Below are 8,223 nucleotides of genomic sequence, written 5' to 3'. Positions count from 1 at the left end.
TGGCTGAACCACTCAGATGTCTCAGAATTAGTGCTTTGCAGGTGAACGTGTTTGTATGAGAAATAGATCCTCAGGCTCTCCAGATTTGAATTTTCTCAAAATGTGTTAACTGTTGAGGATTGCAATATTTCTTGAAAAGCTTATATGAAAGGTTTGGATTTGGTTTTTTTCTGCACTTACAGAAATGTCATAATCTGTCCTGCAAATCAGCTTCCTGCGAGCCTTACAGCTATTCAGGTTAGTTTCATGTTAGTTCTGTGGAATATTGCCATCAGATAAACAGACCAACAATACTGAAACAAGGCATTTGAATATGGTATGTGAAAACAAAACATTTTATATATTGAAATAAAATGCTATGCATGTAATTTTATTTAATAGGACATTATTGTGATTTTAGGTAAAGGTGTCCAATAGGGTGAAGGAAAGGCTTGAAAGTGTTTTTATTTTACTGTTTGCTTGTGGTGTGATTGGTATAAATTGCTTCTGTTGGTTTATTAACAAGGGTGAGAAGAGGCAAAGTAGTGGGAGAATAATTTAAATTCAGCTCAGGAGAATTAGACACAGGAGAGCAACTTCAAGGTGTCTGGCACGTATTAGCATTTTATTTGATTGTAACAGAAATTTTGCATGTGTATTCATAAAACACATTTGTTGGGATTCCTTTTAAGTTTCACAGTTTGTTCTTGTTAAAACCTGTGGTAGGTCAGAATTAGTGCTGGCGATTTCCTTTGCTAAGGACCTCAAATATACTCTTTTTAAACCCAAGTAGAGGCCTTTTAAGAAAGGGGCTTGAGGCTCTTCTAAGCAGCATTAAGGCAGCACACAGATGACCCAAGAAATGACACCTAAAATTCTGTGTTTACATTTGTATGAAGAACTGCAATAAAATGTATTTGGTGTTCATAGCCAAAAAATGACATATTTATATGGAGGTAGTCCTTGTACATCCATCTCAGTGTTATAGTGAGATTTAAAAAGAAAAAAAAAGTTGTGATTACAGGAATGTAGCAGAACCAGAATCAGATGTTTTTAAAACCATTTAGCATCACTCTGGGTTTTCTGGCCAATCTTTCTCCATTTTAACAGAGAGGAAGGAACATGATGATCCCTTTTTTTAAAGCAGGATTTCAGAGTTTATAAGCTGGTTGCTTGCTTTCTGTATTTAATGGTGTCCAACAGGGTGGTAGAAGGATTTGTCAGTGGTCTTGGCATGAACTTCAGGGATTTGTGCATCAGGGGCCTCTCTGTGTAAAGCATTCATGTTCTCAGACACCTTGAAGGCATTTTCATGCTACAGAGTTATGTTACTGGAGATCTTCTAGCCACTAGTCAGTTCATCATCACCCGTAGAGAAGTCTCAAGCTTTGATTTCTGAAGTATTTTCCTAAAATCTTGGAAAAAAGAAAAAATCTTGGACGGTAGCAGTATAGGAACAAGCTCTGAGGATTTCTCCCTGGTGATGGACACAGGGCTGTATTTTCCAGCCCATGCTCCTGAGCCCCAGTGAATGTTCATTCGTGTCCCACAAAGGCCCCAGACTCAGAGCAAAGCAGGGACTAAAGGCATCAAAGGCCTTTTTGTCAGAATAAGGACAATGCTAGAAACCAACCTTGTGTTAACCTACCGAAGAACAGAGGACAAGAATTCTGAATGCCAAAATATAGAGAGATGTGTGAAAGGGAAAACTTTTACAAAAGTAGGCAGGCTGAATAAAACTATTTATCTTTAAGCCACACAAGTCATGGTAATTAAATTAGGTCAGGCTGGCTGTAAAGCCACAAAAAGCAGGCTGTAACTAATTTGGAAAGAGACAGAAAAGTCCTGAAAAGAAAACAGATTGACAGCCCCCTATTATTTTTTATCTAATCAAGACAACAAAATGTAAGAAAGAGAAAAAGAAAAAAAAAGGAAAATAGAAAGGAATCTCATGTTGATTTATTAAGATTTGCTCTCAAACCATTAGGATAAACGAAAGCACGTAGTCGCATCTTTGATGTGTGAAGGTTTGCACATTGTTCTTAGTGCTAACTGAGGGTTACATGCATATTTTACCCTTGAGAAAAACAGAATAATTGAAGATCTTAAAGTTCAGAAAGTGGTGGAAACCCCAACAAAGAGTAACACAATCAGTACAGTATCATTGCACTAATTCTTTCTGGGCATCCATATCATCTGCTGCTATATGAAGAGAAATCCTAAATATCTGTGAAAAGAGACAAATAGACTTTTATTTAAAACCATGTCTGCATAAATCCCTCCTCCCAGTTTGTATAAACATCCTGTTTTGGAAATGGTTACAATGATTTGCTTTGAATTTGAAAGTGACAGGTCGTACAGGGTATGGGAAATAACATTTTTGAACTTTAAGAAGGAAAGGATCAGGACTTTATTTGTAGTGTGGGTCCAGTATCATTAAACAAGGTTTAAAATAATATTTTGGTTGATTTCTAAAATAGTTTTCATTCTCCAAGGGGTTTGAAAAATTAGCATTCTGAGGCTGTCTGGAGGGTGCAGAGTGTGTGAACAAAAAGGGGGAAGGGCACAGACAAAGAGCCCAGCTTGGTTTGTGTTGGTGTTTAATAGCAAACAACTCTTTCCCACCCTGCTTCTCTTTTATGCTTGCTTTAGTTCTAAGTAACTTCCAAAGAATTTCCAGCAGCAGATGATGCTCAGCCACTACATTCATCTGAAATAAGAGACGAACTTTGCCCTGTGAAGAAAATATTTGAGGTTCCAACACAATTAAGGGTTGCAAATTCTCTGTGAAAATGGAAATTCCTTCCCATTTCTCCAACAGGTCCCCGAGGGTGAAGTTTTGACTCTGGAGAAGTCAAGGGAATCTTCACTCTCTTTCATTAGGACAAGAGCCATCCCTCATCACATCTTACACTTGCAACTGTGAAATGTGGAAAGGAAAGGAGAAACTGTTTCCTTGGGTATTGCCATGAGGGAACACCTTTTCCAGACAATGAGAGAGTCTTTGAGAGATGATCAGGAAAGAGACACAAAAATGCAGGAAGTCAGAAATGGGGAACAGGCAGGGAAGCAGCAACACTGAGCATTTTCAGAGCTGAACTGGCGCCACTCAGCAGGTTTGTTTCTGTTTGAGAGAAAATGGAGCTCTTGCTCTTTGACTTGAAGACCACTCAAAGCTCCTCATCAATTGAAAGTCAGAATTGAACAAAAAGTTGCAAAACTAATTAATAAAACTTTAGAGCATTGGCCTAGAATTTGGCCCAAACACAAGATCCCTTACTTGAAATCTTACTTAAGTAACATTTTTGTGTGCTTAATGTTTGAGGGAACATGGTCCAGCTTGGAATATATCTGAGAAGAGCTGAAGAACAGCTGCCAGGTTCACTGTCTGCTAAAAATCAATAGCCAGAGCATAATATTGAATCAGACTTTTAAAGATAAACTACACAACCAGGTCTGAACTCCCAGGATTTCAGTAGAGCAGTTTATTGCTCTGTGCACTGTTCACGTGCAGGGAGTATGAACCAAGGGACTGCAATAAACCTGCTGAGTTTTGACAGATTTGCTTTTACTTCATTTTTATTGTATATAGGTAAAAGGAGGGGTGCCAGCCTGTTATAGATACAAGATCTACAGGATATGAACCATAATATCTCATGTTTTATTGTATTTCTTTAAAAACATCCCTCCTATTTAACAAGAAGCTGTTGTTTCAATTCTATTTTTTTTCTATTTTAATCTAAAGATAAATTGAAGGTGGCACAGAGCAGTGGAAGAGCAACAGCCTTTAGAAGCCCTCTCCAAAAGCTGAGTTTGTGAAATACTTTCCAAACATCTGCAGGAACAGTGCTACATCAACCTTCCAGCAGCCTGGTTGAAAAGACTGTCCTTTAATCTAAACCATACTCCCTGGGATTTCTTGTAGTTAATTCTTCCTTTTTTACTTTTTTTAATATTATGCCAGTGAGAAACTGCCTAGACTCTTCACCTTTGAGTCCTTTCCACTAATTCTTAGTCCTGGCATATTGCTGTACATTTTCATTGCATGGGGATCTCCTCAAACAAAGGAAAATTATGAAAACGTCAGATCAGATTTCATATATTGCTCTTGGCATTGCACTCAGTAGACCTGGTACACAGTGAGTTTTGAAAGCCTCTGATCTTTTATAACCATTTCCAGTCTTAAACATACATTTCAAAGTTCCTCATCTGCAGTCAATGGGAATATAACTATGAAAGCTGAGGTAATTTGGGTATTTTCTTTCTGTGAAGACATAGAGAGTGATCCATTGCAGCCATAAATAATTTCCAATGTGTCATTATTTTTTCTGTTATACTTCTGATTGTTTTATTAAGACTGAATTTATTTCTTTCACTTTTGGGGGTTTTTTTTCTCTTTCCTGCTAGGGATATGTGCTGCTTTAGAACTTAAAATCAGGGTGCTGAGCTGTGCCTGTGGGAATGCACACTGAGTGGTGAGCTCTGCTGGGTCTGATGGTACCATAAAACTGACACATCAAGGACACAAAGTCCTTTCTCTCCTGCCAAGCTGCTGTGTCAGGCTGAAAGCCTCATGGCCATGCATTAGCACCTCAGGTATTAACCAGCCTAGGGGCTTTTTCTTCACTGTTGTGTTCACTTCAGAGAAATCAACCAAGCTGAAGATGTGCTGACCTCTTGAGACTGAACTAGAAGATCCCTTGACACAAAATCCTGTAAGTGTATTTATACAGGGAGTCCCCTGGCCAATTGAAAGGGCCAGACAGGATTCCTAGAGCTGAAAGCACGAGCCATGTCAGCTACAATCTAAATTAAGTGACAGTGCTGACTGTGACAGAGAAGGAGACCAGACAGCAGTTCTGTGTTACCTGTGGCACTGGAACTCAGCAGTTGCTCCTGAAACCAATCACACACAGCTTCCTTGGGAAAGAGGAGTGAGTTTGCTGGAACAGCTGGTGGAGATGACAGGTTATTCAGATATCTTTTTTGAGTGCCAACAAAACAAAGGCATACTATCTTTAATGCTTGTGTTATAAACAACTTGCATCCATTTCCAAATACCCTCCACCTTTCCTTCACCCAAATGAACACTTTAAACAGAGAGCTACTTTGTAAATCTCTCAAAAACTTCTGATTGAACTTTTCTTATCTGTTCAATTCATAGCCAAGTCACAGTAGAGTATCTGTGTACCTTTGTTACAAATACACCAGACTTATGTTTGATTTATGCTGCCACTGTTTCCAAACCCATTCCTTAGTAGCCTTTCCATCCTGACTAGGAGATGAGTAACTTTCTTAGAAGGATTATTTTTATCCTTTCTGGTTTTCAGTTCCTTTCCATTTTCCTTGGCCATCTACTTGACTGCACAGCCTACTGCTCAGTTCCCTCTGCTTTCTAGAGCTCAGATGCAAGTCCTGCCTTGTCTGCATAACAAGAGTTGTCTCCTACCCCAGTGTTTCTTTCAACTGATCCTGTTATCAGCTCATAGCCTGGTATTTTTCAGTTTCAGGTGGAATATTCAGGTGCCATACTGTATTTCAGTGCAGCTGCTTTCATTAGAGTTTAGAACTCCGTACACAATCCTGGAATGGTGAGTAGAGTTTCCTTCACTTACTGTCTTCATCATGATGAGCTTTCCTACCTCTGTTCACTGTTTGGTTTCTTTTCAATCAGATGGCTGTTTCTTCTCTCCACACTGAAATACCATTGGTGTATTGGTGCTAAGTCTTGTAAGTTCAAGATTGTCTCCAGCCCAGTGGTATACCAACTGTATGGCTGCATTCAGTTGGGACATTATATCCTGGGAATAAATCAGGGAATAAATCCTCATGGGTTCTCTTGAGAAGAGACTCTGATAGTCTCTTTGTTGTTTTAGAAAAATTCCAAATTTAGCTAAACTGTTTCTCCTCACTGCAAAGATATGTGTAATGTCTCTGAGGAAAGGACATAAAAATATTTTTCCATAATAAGGTTAGAGGATAATACTGCATATGCTGGCTTTAACAACAAGCATAGAGAGGCCATTGCCTAGAGAAACTCTGCAACTCATTAGCTAGTTTTATCTTTCCTTCAAAGAAGGAAAAGCAAAAATCTGACTGATATACCCATCCAGTGCTCTCTGAAAAAAACCAGCTCTGCAGCCAGACCATTCCTTCCCTCACAACAAAGACAAACAAAGAGAAGTCATGCATTAATTTTTTTTTCAAAGAAGAGAGCCTGTAATTTAAGTAATAAATGTTTTAGATCTAGAAAATTGAATACTTTTTGCTTTTGGAAGGAACAAATCAGAACACCAAAGAAAGGACAGTGCACAGAAATATGGCAAGTTTATCAGTGAGTATAGTGTGGATGAAAGTAGTCATTAATTAATGAAAAGCAAGGGTTTTAGGGGAGGATTCAGGTGTTTAACAGTACCCCAAGCTTTGCTGTAAGTGTTGTAGGCAAAAAATTTGTGTGGTTTGCTCAGAGTGGTTCACCTGGTGACCAAGCACATGAGGGAAGCTGCTGCACAGCACCAAGGTCAGGATGGAGATTATTGCACTTCATCCCCAGGTCAGGCCCTCCTCCATCCATGAGCTGGCATTTGGTTTCCTCTGCTCTAAGAAGCCCTTGAGATGGTCTGAAAAGGGCCTGCTGTGCTTCAAACCCTTCAGCAGGGCTGGAGCTTTGATCTCCTGCCATTGAGCAAAGCAGGGCAGCCCAGAGCACTGAGGCATGGCTGTGGGATGGCAGGGGCAGCACTGGGATCTCAGACTCCACCTCTCACTGTCAGCACTTCTGTCGTGGTATTGGCTGTAAAGGCAGGACTTAACTCCCAGGGAAATAAGATTCTCACAAAATAATCAGTGAACTGAAGGATATTTCCTTTTTAAACATCTTTTGGAAGTGCTCCACCACAGTTTAGGAAAAGGAGAAGGGAAAGTTACCTGGAAGAAAAGCTGAGCAACAAGGCCCAGGGGAACACGTGGCCAGCACACCTTGCACTTGAGCTGTTTTCAGCTGGAGCCTCAGGTGTGTGGCATGGATTCCAGGGTCCTGGCAGTGCCTTGCTTGACCTTGGGATTCTCATATAGAATTCTCTGAAGTGCACAGTGAAAGGAAAGAAGCTTTTGTTTAAGTAAAATCCTGCTTTGCTTTGCTGTAGTGTTTTAAGACATTTTATCACTAGAGGTGGTCTTTAATATGCTCCTTAAGCTGTAACTCTTGGGATCACCTCATTCCTTGCACCTCTTACTCTGAGCAGGAATGTTGGAGCAGAACACAGCTCAGCACTACATGCTCCATTAAAGGAGCTTATACAGCATCCTGTCGGCCTAGAGGTCCAGTAGGAACCTTTGGCAGACACAAAAATACTTTGGAAAACTGTGGGAATGCTGATGACCTGACAGTGATTTATATTATTGCGTTAGAAAAAGAAATAGTGTGGTAGGACCTTTCAGAATGGATAAAGCAAGGATTTGCCAGTAACTGTGCTGTGCAGCTTTCCAAACCACTAACCTGCTGGTTAGCCCAGGCCTCTATTTCATCCAAACCCTCATAAAAATTTATTGCAGATGGGTACTAAGAACCTTCAGGAAAATCCTTTGCTGTTGCAACAGCATCTCTGCTTTCTGATGGTCTCACAGTAACTTCCCCCCTCCCCCAGCACCTGAGCAGTTGTGAGCAGCACCATGCTCTGCCCAGGCAGATGTTTATCACCATCTGCCATCACAGAGCCAGCAGGTAGAGACTGACAGGGTAATTCAGTATGGGATAACATGGAAAATAAACATGGAAAAACATGACTAGCATGCACAAGTGTTTTGAAAACTGATTGGCATCCCATAATGAATAGCATGAGAATAAATGTTTTTACTAAAAAATATTGAAAAGTATAAAATCTTTTAGTTTAAAAGCAAGCAGTAAGACAAGTGCAAGAGTTAACCAAGTATCTTATTCAGTTATACCTGTCCTGAATCAAGATTCAATGTGCAGAGACACATTAGTATTAGTTTAACATTATAACAATTTTCATTCATGAAGAGATTTTAGATACAAAGAGATAAGATATTATCTCATAAGAGAATGCTTTTTGTTGTGTTATTAAGGTATAAATGAAATAAGTTTTCCATGGCCTGTGAAGGGTGTTTTGTGCCTTGCTGGTGACAGTAGGTTAAAGCCCAAGATAACCACTTCAGACTGGCTGCATACTTCAGTGTTTTCCCCCTTCACAGTTGTTAAAACTTCACAGAGCCTCAGAACAC

This window comes from Melozone crissalis, unplaced genomic scaffold (assembly GCF_028551555.1).
Source record: "Melozone crissalis strain CALT ecotype California unplaced genomic scaffold, PUWL_Pcris_2 ptg000039l_1, whole genome shotgun sequence".
In the NCBI taxonomy this organism is placed as follows: domain Eukaryota; kingdom Metazoa; phylum Chordata; class Aves; order Passeriformes; family Passerellidae; genus Melozone; species Melozone crissalis.
The sequence above is the reverse complement of the archived record's forward strand: the minus strand, read 5'-3'. Positions refer to the sequence as shown.